This window comes from Rhipicephalus sanguineus, chromosome 1, assembly GCF_013339695.2.
Source record: "Rhipicephalus sanguineus isolate Rsan-2018 chromosome 1, BIME_Rsan_1.4, whole genome shotgun sequence".
Classification (NCBI taxonomy): Eukaryota; Metazoa; Arthropoda; class Arachnida; order Ixodida; family Ixodidae; genus Rhipicephalus; species Rhipicephalus sanguineus.
The window spans coordinates 35638653-35651975 of record NC_051176.1 but is presented as its reverse complement, the minus strand read 5'-3'; the positions used below and the strand labels follow the sequence as shown (position 1 = coordinate 35651975).

General features: G+C 47.8%; 1 protein-coding gene across 1 annotated transcript in view; it reads left to right on the top strand.

The window, feature by feature from the left end:
- The window catches only part of LOC119390442 (nuclear factor NF-kappa-B p110 subunit), a 402969-nt gene that overhangs the window by 561 nt on the left and 389085 nt on the right, over positions 1–13323 (top strand). The window lies entirely within an intron of this gene.

Here is a 13323-nt window from a genome sequence, read left to right as displayed (position 1 = left end):
TCGCATTCGTTCTTCCGCATGGTCACAAATGAGATTATTTGTGCGAATGAAATTGCTCTCCAAGAAAAGGTGGGCAGAAATATGAACTTCAGAGCCGTGTGCATATTTAAAGTGTAATAAAGACGACTTAGACACCCTGCAGTCGCATGAACCTGGCAACCCAGCATTTGTACTGAATCGTCTATTGTTTCAGGGTATCATTAACTTCTGTCACTCATCCTTTATAAGTCAAATGCGGCAGCCGTGGCCAGGATTCGATCCCGCGCCCTTCGGATCAGCAGTCGAGCACCATAACCACACCACCGTGGTGCGTCTCTTTGATGGGGTCATTCCGTGCCAAGCGTCCCTGACATTGCACTCGTACTTCCAGGGGTGTGGATATATATGTGGATATATAGACGCACACATACAAACGCACGCACGAACATGCAAAAAGGATGGTTGAACCCCCCCTCCCCCCCACCCGAAAGAAATTTCTGGCTACGCTTCTGCGTACTTCTCAAGATTCTGTTCTAAAAAATTGTGGGCGAGCTTTTTAGTGCAATATTCGACCGCTTTCATGAAAGTATCATTGCAAGATAAATTTTGTTCTGTCCTTAGGAGAGATTTGAACGTTGCCATAGTGGGCGAAACCTTTGATGAAAAAAATCCCTCAAAAATACGATAATACACAGAGCGCCTCAATCTTGTTCTGGTTGCTAGAAAAAAAATTCCACAGCATATCCACGGGGTGAATGATGATGAGTGGGGCGAAGCTCTCGTACGGCAGGATCTTGGCGGCGGCGTCGCGCAGCTTCACGCCCAGTACATCATCAACGACGTGAGATCGGGCCGGTTTATACTAAAGGCTCGATGAGAGTCATGGCGACTTGCAGCTCACTTTAATTTTACATGTACGCTGTGAATTTTTAATGTTTAATCACGCACAGGAGAAATCTCACCAGGCACTACCTTGGAGGTAAACAACGGCTGCTAATGGGGAATGAGAGACAGAAGAAGTCGGCTTCTAGTTAACGCGCACGCTGCGAATTTTTTATTGTTCAACAACGCACAGGAGAAATCTCCCACCGGCACCACCTTGGATGTCAAGATCATACAGGGGACGAACGGGTGCCGCTATAAGGAGCTTCGCCCCTAAAAAATGGTGCTTTCTTGTTTCCTCCCATTGGCGTCCGCTATTCTGTCTCATGATATGCTTTGTGGTGAAGTAAAACGGCAATTCTGCGTCCATTCTGCCATTATTTTTTTTTTTAAATTCTACAATGTATATCAACACAACACAATAAACACCACATGCTAGGATAGTGGCCAGTAAGTGTGTCAGAAAAAGTATGGAGGTCGATGACCGAGAAGTTTCGAAGAATAAGGAGTGCAAGCATAGAAAAATGTGTAAGTGGGGGTGTCGCACCACCCATATACACACAAATGCGAATAGATCACATCAAAGTCCAAGTGCCAAATTGCCAGAGGAACCTTTTTTTTTCAATTCATTCCTGCCAAAGACAGCATCTAAATAGATCTACCTCCTTGCCTTTGTCGCCAGTAACCCAGACCATTTATCTTTTCAAGCTGCATTGCATAACATTGTATAATGTACATGTATTAACAACTCTCCTCTGTAACGTTGTTTGGCATTGAGAGTAAGTTAAAAAATTTGCAGTGGCTTAGCTCGGCTATGCCAGGATATACGTAGCGTTAGCAAAGGTTCAGCTGATTATTCTGAGCTTTCCAGATTTCCGCAGCACGTTTAGCGTTCCTCTGTTCATTCTTCTTACGCTGAAGCGCTAATTGCCAGGCAACTACTTCGGGATCCGATGACATAAGCTTCTCGGCTCTTCTGCGCCGTTGAGCAGCATTTGCGCTCTCCTTCTCCTGGCGTTACCCACCTGCAAACGCCAGTCAGAGGCGCTATCAAGTGGCACCAGCGCACTGTCAGACGGCGACTGCACAGCGAAGGCGAATACACCATCTCCCGCTAAAGGGGACCATGAGTAGATGCGAAGCCGGAGCACTTGCACGATCGCGTTCCGTTGGCGTTCGTTGGGCATGGTACCGAGCTCGCGTCGTGGAACGCGAAGAGCGACGCTACGCGCGTCGTATCTTCCATCTAGCCTGGTTCTCACAGGGCGAGCGGGGAACGCGGTCGACAGGCGGGCGAGAGGGGGCAGCGTAGGAGAGGAGAGAGAAGGGGAGGGGACGCGCATGCGCTCGAGCTCATCGCGGCGTTGCGCAGTAGAGAATTTCGGCATGTCTAGCCCGCGTTTCAGAGGAAGAGTGGAAAGGGGGAGGGGAAGTGGAGAGGGTAATGGGAGAGGGGAGGGGAGAGGAAATGTGGAGAGGGGAAGGGGAGAGGGTGAGTGGAGAGGGGAAATGGGAGAGGGTAGATGACAGGGGTAATGGTGAGGGGGAGTGGAGAGGAGGTGTGTGGAGAGGATGTACGCATGCGCAGTAAGGGTGGTCACCACCGAATTGAGCTCCGCCTTAAGATACTTCGCATCTAATAGCTGCGCGCCGCCATGGCTACGACGTCACCCCTCTCGAATGCGCAGAGCAGCAACGGCGAGTCGCGCGCGCATGCGCAGCACGGCTCATGATGACCCCCGCGAAACCTGCTCTGGCTAGGCAAGTGTAGCTAACGCTACAAAATAAATGACTCATGTTCAGGCACATGCAGTTTGGTATGGTATGGTATGGGTAACTTTATTGATGTCCTGAGGATTCAGTCCAGGACTGATGCGGGCCGCTCCCACGTCGGGACAGAGAGGCCAAGCCCTTCTGCCGCCACACGGGCCCTCTATGCAGTTTGGTGATGCAGTCAAATTAAAATTGCATGCTTGCACTTGTTTGGAAGGGTATACAAAGGAAATTCGTTTCTGAAAGTTTATTTAGAGTGATTTTTTAAGCGAAAAATACTTTATGTTGAGCATCTGCCGCGTTCTTGGACGTCGGCCCGTAAGTCTGCTTCACTGCGCTGCGTACTTCCTTGGGGCAAAGGAAAGATGCAGCAGCCACACGAGTGGTAAGATTGTAGGCTGCTTTGTGCATTTCCACACTCTGACAAGCATTCATTGGCTTTCTGCAGTGCCACCAATCCGCCATGTTTCAGATGGTTTGTTCAGAAATATACTGTTACAGTATAATAAAAGTACATAACAAACACTGGGGATATACTTTTTATTCGTCTCTTTTGAAGCTCCCCTAAACCTGACTCGCACAAGTCGTGCCTTGCAGCCGTCTGCTGCTTCGGTTTCTTACGCTTGGATCTTCAGCAAAGGTGAACTTTGCTCAGGAGATCGCGGCGTCGATTGAGCGCACGAGTGTTCTGCAGGTCGTCCTTTGGCCGCATCCCTTGGAAGCACGTAACATAAGCATTTCGAATGCCGAGTCTACTGCTTCCTTGTCATACTTTAGGTGGAGATCCTGTACAAAAAAAAAAAAAGGCAGAGCAATAAATATCTAAAAGGACGGTGCCGCCTTACAGTTACTGTGCTGAAGGCATCGCTTTCACTCCAGGATGGTACATTTGAAATGCAAGACAGAAATAAAGCAATAGTGGACTGATTCATGTCTAGGTGTGTGTGTACAGACACTTAGAGACTACACAATTTGGGAAAGTGAAATCTTGGAAGTGAGTGCCAAGAAGAGCTGCACTTAAGTGCAAGGCTCGTTCTTGAAAGTTGTTAAGGGCCAGTTACACACTTAAGTCAAAAGTTAAGTATAAAGTTGGTTTTTGAATGCGGCAGTTAGTGAAGAGAAGGAAACACTGGGGGCAGCTACGCACTATTGGTGCGAAGACTGAGGAAACACTAAAGCTGGTGGTGTTCCCCTCCTCCTCACCCTCTTTCCTCTTTCCTACCCCTGGCTATACTGTACTATTAAAGGATATACTATGCTTCACCATCTCCCCTCCTCGTCACCCTCACTTCCGTTCCCCTTCCCTTTCTCATACTATCGGTAAGGTGGTAAGGTGACCAGCTACTATCGGCCCGAGGCCCACCACTGGAAAAGTTAGCGCCACCGTCAGCGTGACAGATAGGCAGGATCAGCAGCAGCGTTGTCTGCTTAGGGATCGAGCACCGACGTGTGCTGAAAAAAGTTTAGAATACCACCTGCGTTGTAATTTTTATTAAATGAGAAGTTCCCCCGCTTCAGCTGAGCACTTGACAAAACTTGAAATCACAACAATATGCAAGAACGTGAGCTTGGGCGTGTTGGTATTCCATCTTAACAAGTATAGCGCACAGGAAGGACAGGAACGCAGAGGTATGGCGAGGACACAGCGCTAGCAGGGGCGTAGCCAGGGGGGGGGGGGGATTCAAACCCTCCCCCCCCCCGAAATTTTTCAATTTTGCTTGCGTATATATGCAGGCACACACAAACGCACGCACGAACATACATAAAGTATGGTAGAACCCCCCCCCCCCCCCCAAAAAAAAAAAGTTTCTGGCTACGCCCCTGAGCGCTAGGTGTCCGCGTCGTACCTCTGTGTTCCTGTCCTTTCTGTGCGTAGGTGTTAAGAATCAATATGGAGTCGCTGTCTTTGAAGGGTTCTTATATGGTGGGCCAGTACTCGGTGCCGCAGTGCAGGATGTACGCAACGGAGCCCAGTGCCACCTTTCACACGTCTCCGCAGGGTAAAAAGCTGAGTGAAGGTTGGATCTTTCGGTTGGAACTTTGGCATACAAGGTTGGAACTTTCGGCATACAAACAGCTATTTGATTGAAATTGAACGAAGTTGGTCGTAGTTTTGAAGAAATTTTCAAGTAAACACTTTTGTACATAGGTATTTCCTGCTTCATTATATGAATCTATAATAGCAAATTAGTGCAGCGAGTAAAAACCAGTAGGTCTAAACTGTGCAATGCTCGTTCCAGCTGCAAATAAAGCGAGCTAACCGAGGCACCGGGATACTCCGGCCGTTATATGTGTTGGAATTGAAAAAAAGTTGTTGAAGATGTGACAGTTGCATCACCTACACGGCAGCATTACGAAGAAATGCTTCATGTTTCCCAAGGGGAGAAAAAGCAGCTCAAGATGAAAATTCTGCAACCGAAAAATTGCAGGCTGACCAAAAAGAGCGAGGTTCGATCCTAAAGCGATAATAAACGAGATCAAGGATAAGAAAATCACAGCATATCCACGGAGTGAATGATGATGAGTGGGCGAAGCTGCGGAGGTTCATCGGTAAACCGTGAATCTTCCGTGAATTCTGCCCAGTACATCATCACCGACGTGAGATCGGGCGCGTTTATACTAAAGGTTCGATGAGAGTTATGACGACTTGCAGCGCACTTTAATTTTACATGTACGCTGTGAATTTTCATTGTTTAATCACGCACAGGAGCAATCGCACACACGCACTACCTTGGAGGTCAAAATCCAGTGCCTATATATACGGGGTGGTCAGTGAACGGTTGTGCAGCGCGAGCGGTCGGTTTTTTCAATGAAGACGTTGCCGCGACGCTCCCTCGCGACGCTGCCTGCGTCGGCGCCGCTGCGCCGCGAGGCAAGAATGGGGGGAGGGGGACCGTGCGAGAGGAGAAAGAGGGGGAAGCGTAGGAGAGGAGAGGGTGATACATACCACGTACTGTCGCAGCGCATTGTCTTTAGGGAGCCTTCATGTGTGCACGCCCCCTCCGTTTTTAAGACTGGTTATAGGAGAGGGGGAGCGGAAGTGGAGAGGGATATGGGAGAGGGGAGGGGAGAGGGGAAGGGGAGAGGGAAAGGGGAGGGGTAGAGTACATGGGGAATGGTGAGGGGGAGTGGAGAGGAGGTGTGTGGAGAGGGTATGCGCATGCGCAGTAAGGGTGGTCACGCCGCACACCACCACCACCACCACTGGACAGATACTGCCGTTTACTGCCGGCTGCCGGGAGATACGCCGGACAACGGAGACGTGACAAGGTTAAACTAAGAGGAGCTACGCCCCTAAAAGCTCATGTCTGAGTAGGGCATGGGGATGTTCACTGCAGCATTCCCCCATACATACAGCAACCCCCCCATAGGGCACGAAAAGGCCAGAAAGGCCTGTATTCATCCGAGCTGCGGGCGTTTGCGTTAACGCTGCACTTTTTCTCCACCAGCTTATGAGCATGTACATTCGAAGTTTAATCGAGCACTGTAGCAGAGCGCACTATACGAGAACGGTATACAGAATTGCATCAAAGAAAATGCTGGCTTCACAGATATGAGTCACTGTCTCGAAAAAGCTAGCCCAATGCCGCACAAAAACTCTACTGTACTTTGATTGTTGATGACAAAGGAAACATGTTGGGAATGTGGGCGACTAAATGGTTAGATATGTGGACTTTGGGACTGGAATGCCTGATGACAGACTGCATGTGTATATGCTCGTTGGCTTAAACTTACAACTTAGGATGCCACTTGGGCGTTTTTAATTGATTCATTGACAGGATAAGAGAGAGCCGAGCCAACGAAATAGTATCGCAAAGCCATATATCTATTGAAAGAGTTTCGTCTGCAAGCTAAATGCCCATATTTGAAGCACGTACATGCAAAGCCAGGACTATTGGGTTTTGGAGGTTTTGAGCTTGTCTTGAGAAAAGAAAAGGCTTTCAAGCCTTGATGAGCATATCCTTCTCGATGAGCATATCCTTGAGTGTGGTGCTTTGGACACCCACATTTATATTCCGCTCAAAGAAAGTGGCCGAACTCCACATATGCGTAAGACTCCGTCACATGACGAATGAAATAAACAGGAAAATGAGTGCCGAGGAGTGAGGTGTGCTCTTACGAGGATGGTTATTTTGAAAAACCAATGAACAGACCCTTCATCGGTGTGCATGCTTGCAAGGAAAACGCCAAAAGAATCAGAATAAAACTGACTGCATTCTTATCGGCCATTTGGCTTCGTATTCTTGACAACTGTTGCCTTAATGCTCGCCATAACCGTTAAAAAACACGGCGGAGAGACGCGATCAGCGCGGCGGGCGCGCTTTGGCTCCCACTTCTTGCCTATGGCAAGATGGCCGCCGCGCGCGCGGCGCGGCTTCACTCTGGCCCCATTGGTAAGTATAGGCGGCTTCCACTCCAGCAAGTTTTATTTAAAACTCCTTGGTTCTATCTAAATAACTTCAGCGTTAATATCAATCTTATGCCGGCTCTCGTTCGTACTCCTATCGACTCACACATACTTCAAAGCGCTAGTGTTGATACACCAGCTCAATATTTATTGATCAGAGGCGCGAGTTATGGAGGGGCGGTGTAGGGGAGGGGGGCAGGTGACACCCCCCGAAAGCTCTTTCACAAGCAGTTCTTGATAAAATATCTCGTGTGAGTAATCTCTTTCAATAAAAATATCCTGCCTGGATTGCAGCCACTGATAACTTATATTTGAAGGTAGGAGACTAAAAGGCGCCAAGTAGAGCACCATTTGTGCGGGATATTGGCGTTGACACCATGGTTTAAAAAGCTAATTATGTGCTAACAGACTAATGAATCGACTCACTCAGACTCAGATAGAGCCGTGAGTCTGAGTGAGTCCGAGTAATATTTTGGTGAGTTTGAGTCCGAGTGAGTCCGGCTGAGAAAAATTTTAGCGAGTCTGAGAACGAGTGAGTTCATTTGAGGAAAATTTTGCTGAGTCTGAGTCCGAGTGAGCTCTAAGGGCAAAATATATTGCATGAGGGAGTCTGAGTGAGCTCCACATTTTTTGCCAGCCTATGGTGTGCTATCATGGTTTTGCCTGCGTGACGCCATACAAGGCTATGCTATGCTTTCCCTCTCCCGTCCTCCTTTCCCTCCTCCTCACCTTCACTTCCCTTTCTCGCACCTCTACTATACTGTCACGTGATTGTGACGGTGAATAAGGCTGCAGCAGGACTGCGAAATACGGAACCTTACTTCGGGCGCACTTGTGCCCGGTCAATGAAAAGTCAAGGTACAAGCCATTCGAGCTGTACACTGATAGCGGCGAGACCAGTCGTCGGCTGTCCATTAATATGATCAGCAGTAAAGGGCGTCGGCATTTTATACCTGTGGTATCGAAAATTCTAGCTTTATCGGTGGTGGCCGGGTTAGTTCCAGAATACGCTAATGTGGACGGCAGGATGACCGCCGCCGTAGCTAAGTGGTAGAGCATCGGACGCTTTATTCGAAGGTCGCAGGCTCGGCCCCGGGCGGCGGCAAGTTATCTTTTCGTGTACTTTACTTTCTTCACACTTACATCCTAATTACTTCAAATAACATCCCGTATATTCCTTGGCTTTCTTTTCTGTTAGTTATAAATAATGTTGTGTCTAGAAAAGAAAAACGAGCCCTTAAAAGTTCCCTTCCTATATACATACATGCTTTTTTCATGTGTATATAAGCCTATAAGTGATTACAATAGGGTGCCATAATATATATATATATATATATATATATATATATATATATATATATATATATATATATATAATATATATATATATATATATATATATATATATATATATATATTGTAAGATATGTATGTGTTATTTTACTTGTGAATTGACATTGTTTACCCCACCTCTTAATACCCCAATATTGGGGGTCTATAAGGAAAATAAAGTGACCGACTGACCCATTCCTTTCGGAACTGTACTGCATTTTCACTCCACATTTTTGCACTTTGCAATGGGTGCACTCCCGAAGCGATGAATTCACAAGCGAAGCAAAGTGGCGTTTCTGATAGCCAACTAGCGCCCAGTTAAAGTAAGAAATGCAGACAAAAATTGGCCGCGTACCTGCGTGCTTCGCTGCAAATGTCGTCGAAAGACGATAGAGGAGGCGCTGCGTCAGATATGGACGCCATCTGGCAATACGTCGGGAAACATGAGCTTGTGCAGAACTAGAGTGTACTAGAACAGGGGAGTGCTCGGAACGGCCGCAGCATCAATGTGCAGAAAGTGAAGCCCAAACAGGGTCAATCTGCCTGTAGCGCTGCGATCGGTAGGCTGCAATGTGTCGTCATTTAAGAGTTGCGCGCGGCTCCACAAAAGTGGTGCAAGGGTAAAATGCCGGCTTCTCAATCAAAAGAGCGGGGTTCGAATCGCAGCTGTAGATGGTAGGTTTTTATTCTTAGTGTCACCTTTTATAGCTGTATTTGTTTTCCTTTTTTTTCTGAAACCTAGCTTCTGTTGCTATACAAAAAGTAACCCACTATGCCATTATTCGTCATTCTGTAGAGAAGCGTAGGACATACGTATCTGTAAGGCATTGTGTGCACTTTGTGCTGCGGCGGATGACGATGAAGAATATGTCTAAGCCCTTTGCAATGAGTTGGAAGCATTCAACGGCCCACTCGTTGCGCAGTTCACATTGTGGGACGCCTCGTTGTTGTTTTACTCTTCTACTACGCTATATCACATATGTTAACACGATTCCTTGCCCGACGTGAGACATGTATAGGGTATTTGTGCAAAGGAGCTTCAAGCACCGGCGTGGCTCTGTGGTAGAATACTCGACTGCCACACATAGGGCCCGGGTTCAAGTGCCATCAGATCCTGGATTTTTTCTCATTTCATTTTTTCTTATTTCGCGCGATAGTGGTTACGGACACCGGCGGCGGCGGTGGGCAACTACGGCGCCAAAATGGGCTGTTGTTGTGATCTCATGACAGCTGTCACTATAAAACAATCCAACGAAATAATCGACACCGGCTATACAGCCCATTGGCAGGGTGCGGCTGAATGCGGAGAATGCGGAGACAAGGCAGCAGATTTCGTCGCTCGCCAATTGATCGCAGCAACGTGCGTTCGGAACTCGAGCACATCACGCCAATACCAGATAAAATTTATTCTTTCCGTTGACTTGAAACGACCCAAACCGACGGGACAGCGCCTGTCCCGTCGGTTTGTGTTCCTTACTTTATGGTGTGTGTTTCTTTAGCGCTGCATTATGTCACTCAGCAAACACCAACTCGCCCAACAAGACGTCCTTCTGCATTAACACAACTCTTTCGTAGCAGACTAGCAGTACAAGGTTTGTGGATGTTCCTCATCTCGGACAACGAAAGATTTTTTCGAGCGACTCATGTTAGAATCAACCAGATGAATCCAACAGATAGTTCGGCCAAGGAAAGCATAGGGAAAGCATAACTGTTGACTTCACTTGTGGTCTAGTAATTGTGAAATGGATTAAAGTGGACGAAAAATCACCCTTTCCGTCGGTGGGATCCGAACCCGCAACTTTTGAATCACGCGTCTGATGCTTTAGCAATTGAGCTACGACGGTTTCTTTCTTTTCTTTATTGTATTGAGCTACGACGGAAGGCGCTTCCCGCCCACGTTTTTGGGTATTTCTGCGCGTGTAATCCCTGAGAATGTTAGCCAGCGCCACTCGTAGTCAAGGGATAAATACAGCAATTATTATGGCCTATGCTTTTCTTGGCCTAATTGTCTGTTGGATCTATGACAGAAATAGCTAGAGCTAACTAAGTCGTAGATACTTGCAAACTTAAATACTTTTCTGAACATTAATAATAATAATATCTGGGGTTTAACGTCCCAAAACCACGATATGATTATGAGAGACGCCGTAGTGGAGGGCTCCGGAAATTTCGACCACCTGGGGTTCTTTAACGTGCACCTAAATCTAAGTACACGGGCCTCAAACATTTTCGCCTCCATCGAAAATGCAGCCGCCGCGGCCGGGATTCGATCCCGCGACCTTCGGGTCAGCAGCCGAGCACCATAACCACTAGACCACCGTGGCGGGGCTACTTTTCTGAACATTTGGAAAATACATTCTCCTGTAACTCGCTCGCAATTTCACTGCTCAGTGCGCTTTCATCATAGACCGATGTCCGAGTAAGCATAGGGGAGAGCGGTCGCCCCCCTAAATCGTCTTAGGGGGGCACAAACTCTGCCCCACACCTTTGCTCTGTCCCGGCACTGTTTTATGTGCAGGCCATACAGGATTTTGGCGACAATGGTGGGCCGAGGACCACTGATGTTGCATTCAAAGAGCTGTTTACTTCCCATCTTCGACCCCGCAAAGCCGGGGACCAGAGGCAGGGCGTGTTTGTTTTCATCAAGCAAGAGGGGGGGGGGGGGGGCATTGGTCCTCCCTCCCCCCCATGCGAATAAGCCATTTTCGACTACTGTGCCATCTACCGAGGGGGACACTGTTGCAGTCTCTAAGGACCACACACCTTTTCGCAAGCAGCTGTAGCCTGAATCGTTGTTTCCTGTTATAGTAGACAAGTGCCATTGCGCAGTAACAGTGAGCGTCAGCAGTGACAGTCCTGGATAGTGTGTCTGCGCTCTTCGTTTCTGTCTCCGTCTTTATTGTACACCTTCTATACTCTCTGCGCTCTTCGTTTCTGTCTCCGTCTTTATTGTACACCTTCTATACTCCCCAATGTAGGCTAGCATAGAGGTTTTTTTCTTTCTGATTGACCGTACCTTTGCCTTCTCCTTCGTATATATACTGATCGGTTATTCCATCGTTCCACCTTTAAATACTACGATAGCCATTGTTACGTTCCCTTTTTTAAAGCAACACCTTCGCAAAGAATGGGGTCATAAATATGTGTGAAGCTGTGTTAATATGAGGACAATAACGTGCCTTAGTGACCTCATTTAAATGTTGCGAATTTCACACTTTTGATATTCTTCTTGTAATTCGTGCAGTCATGTAAGTTCTTTTTAAAATTTTTTTTTTAATCACAGCGTACCTGAATGGCACCGCAGTGGGACGGAAAGTAGACTCTCCTGCAGTAAAGTATACGCATTCTGACGATATTACTGTTGTACACCGGATAGAACTGCGAGCTTGCATGCATAACCGATTAGAATAGCAGTGAATGTACCACGTGTATCTATCAAGGAATAATAATAATAATAATAATAATAATAATAATAATAATAATAATAATAATAATAATAATAATAATAATAATAATAATGACGATGATTATGATGAAATGAAATATCGCAAATTCTTTCAGTGGTACTCAATGAGTGTTACTGTGCTCGTTAAGTTGAAACAAATTCTTGAGTTTTAAGTGTCAATTAAACCCCGATATGATTGTGAAGCCCGCCGTTAAAAAAACACCGAGAGAAGCAACGTTGACGCGCCAGAAGCAATTTCCGCTCCTTGTTACTAATCCGAACCCTATCGAACAAGTGCGATGGAAGACCCGCTTCCGTTCTCGCGAGCCCAGTTCGGCGTGTAATGGATGACCCGAGCCAGTTAGGCTCCAGAGAAGCACCGGCTCTACCCGTCCCGTGTGTATCGGGCAGCAGCAGGATGCGTCTCGTTTTCACGTGCTTCCTGCACGCGCCCTTCCTAGAAAGCGTGAGGCATACGCGGTAAGGAAAGGAGCGCACGACAAGCCATCTTTTCGATTCCAGAGCGGAAACAATGTCCTCGATTGCCACGCGCTTTCGGAGAGCTTGTCCGCCGGGCGCCTCCTGCACTCCACTGCTTTCGTTAGGCGCTGCACTCGGTGTAACTTTTCCAGCGGCGACGCCGCTGTTCGGGCGATCGCGCGCCCGTCCTGCTGACCCGGTTCGGCAAGCACGCGCGCCGATGACTCGCGGGGAAATCCTGACGTCCCACTTCTCCGCAAGGCCCCGTCCGATGCCGTCTCTCGCTCCGTTCACCTTCGCTGCTTTCGTTATTGCTTCTCCTTCCACGGAGCCCGGCTACTTGATTGCCAGGAGGCGCGATGTGGCGTCAGGAATCCACGCGTCGTGCAGGAATCCATACGGCACCGTTTGTAAAAAGCGCGCCTCGCACGCTCCCTGCGATGGCGGTCGAGGCTACGCGTCTGCTACAGATACGCGGCTAGCGATACAAAAACTACTCCGATCGAAGAGGAAACGAGCGCAGCGACGGCGAAGATGTGATGCGACTGACTGAAAACCGCGCCGCGAGAGGGCACACGAGTATTGCCATTAGCAGCATGTTTTTTTTTTTTTCGCCGGATTGTGAATTGTTTCTTTCGCACAGGTATTCCCACTGCACGTATTATGTTGCCCAATCGTAAAAAAACTGGCCCAATTTTGTAACCAATTCCTTGCATCTGGTGTTACCATGCGTCCGTGCTGCGATGTGTCAGTGACACGAAAGCGTGCATTGTAGTATTTGTTGAAATCTATTTCGAGAGCCGAATTTATCGACAACTCAATGCACATGGGCACATACTGCAAATCAGTTCTGCGGAATTCCGCAAGGTGGCGGAAATTCACCCTCTCGCGCTGCCACTTGCAAGCTTCCTGGTTACCTCAATTGGTAGAGCGACCGCTCTGGAAAGGCGTTGGTCCCGGGTTCGAACCCCGGACCAGGACACATTTTTCGGCAACTAAGAAGCTTTCTTTCTGAGAAAGCTGT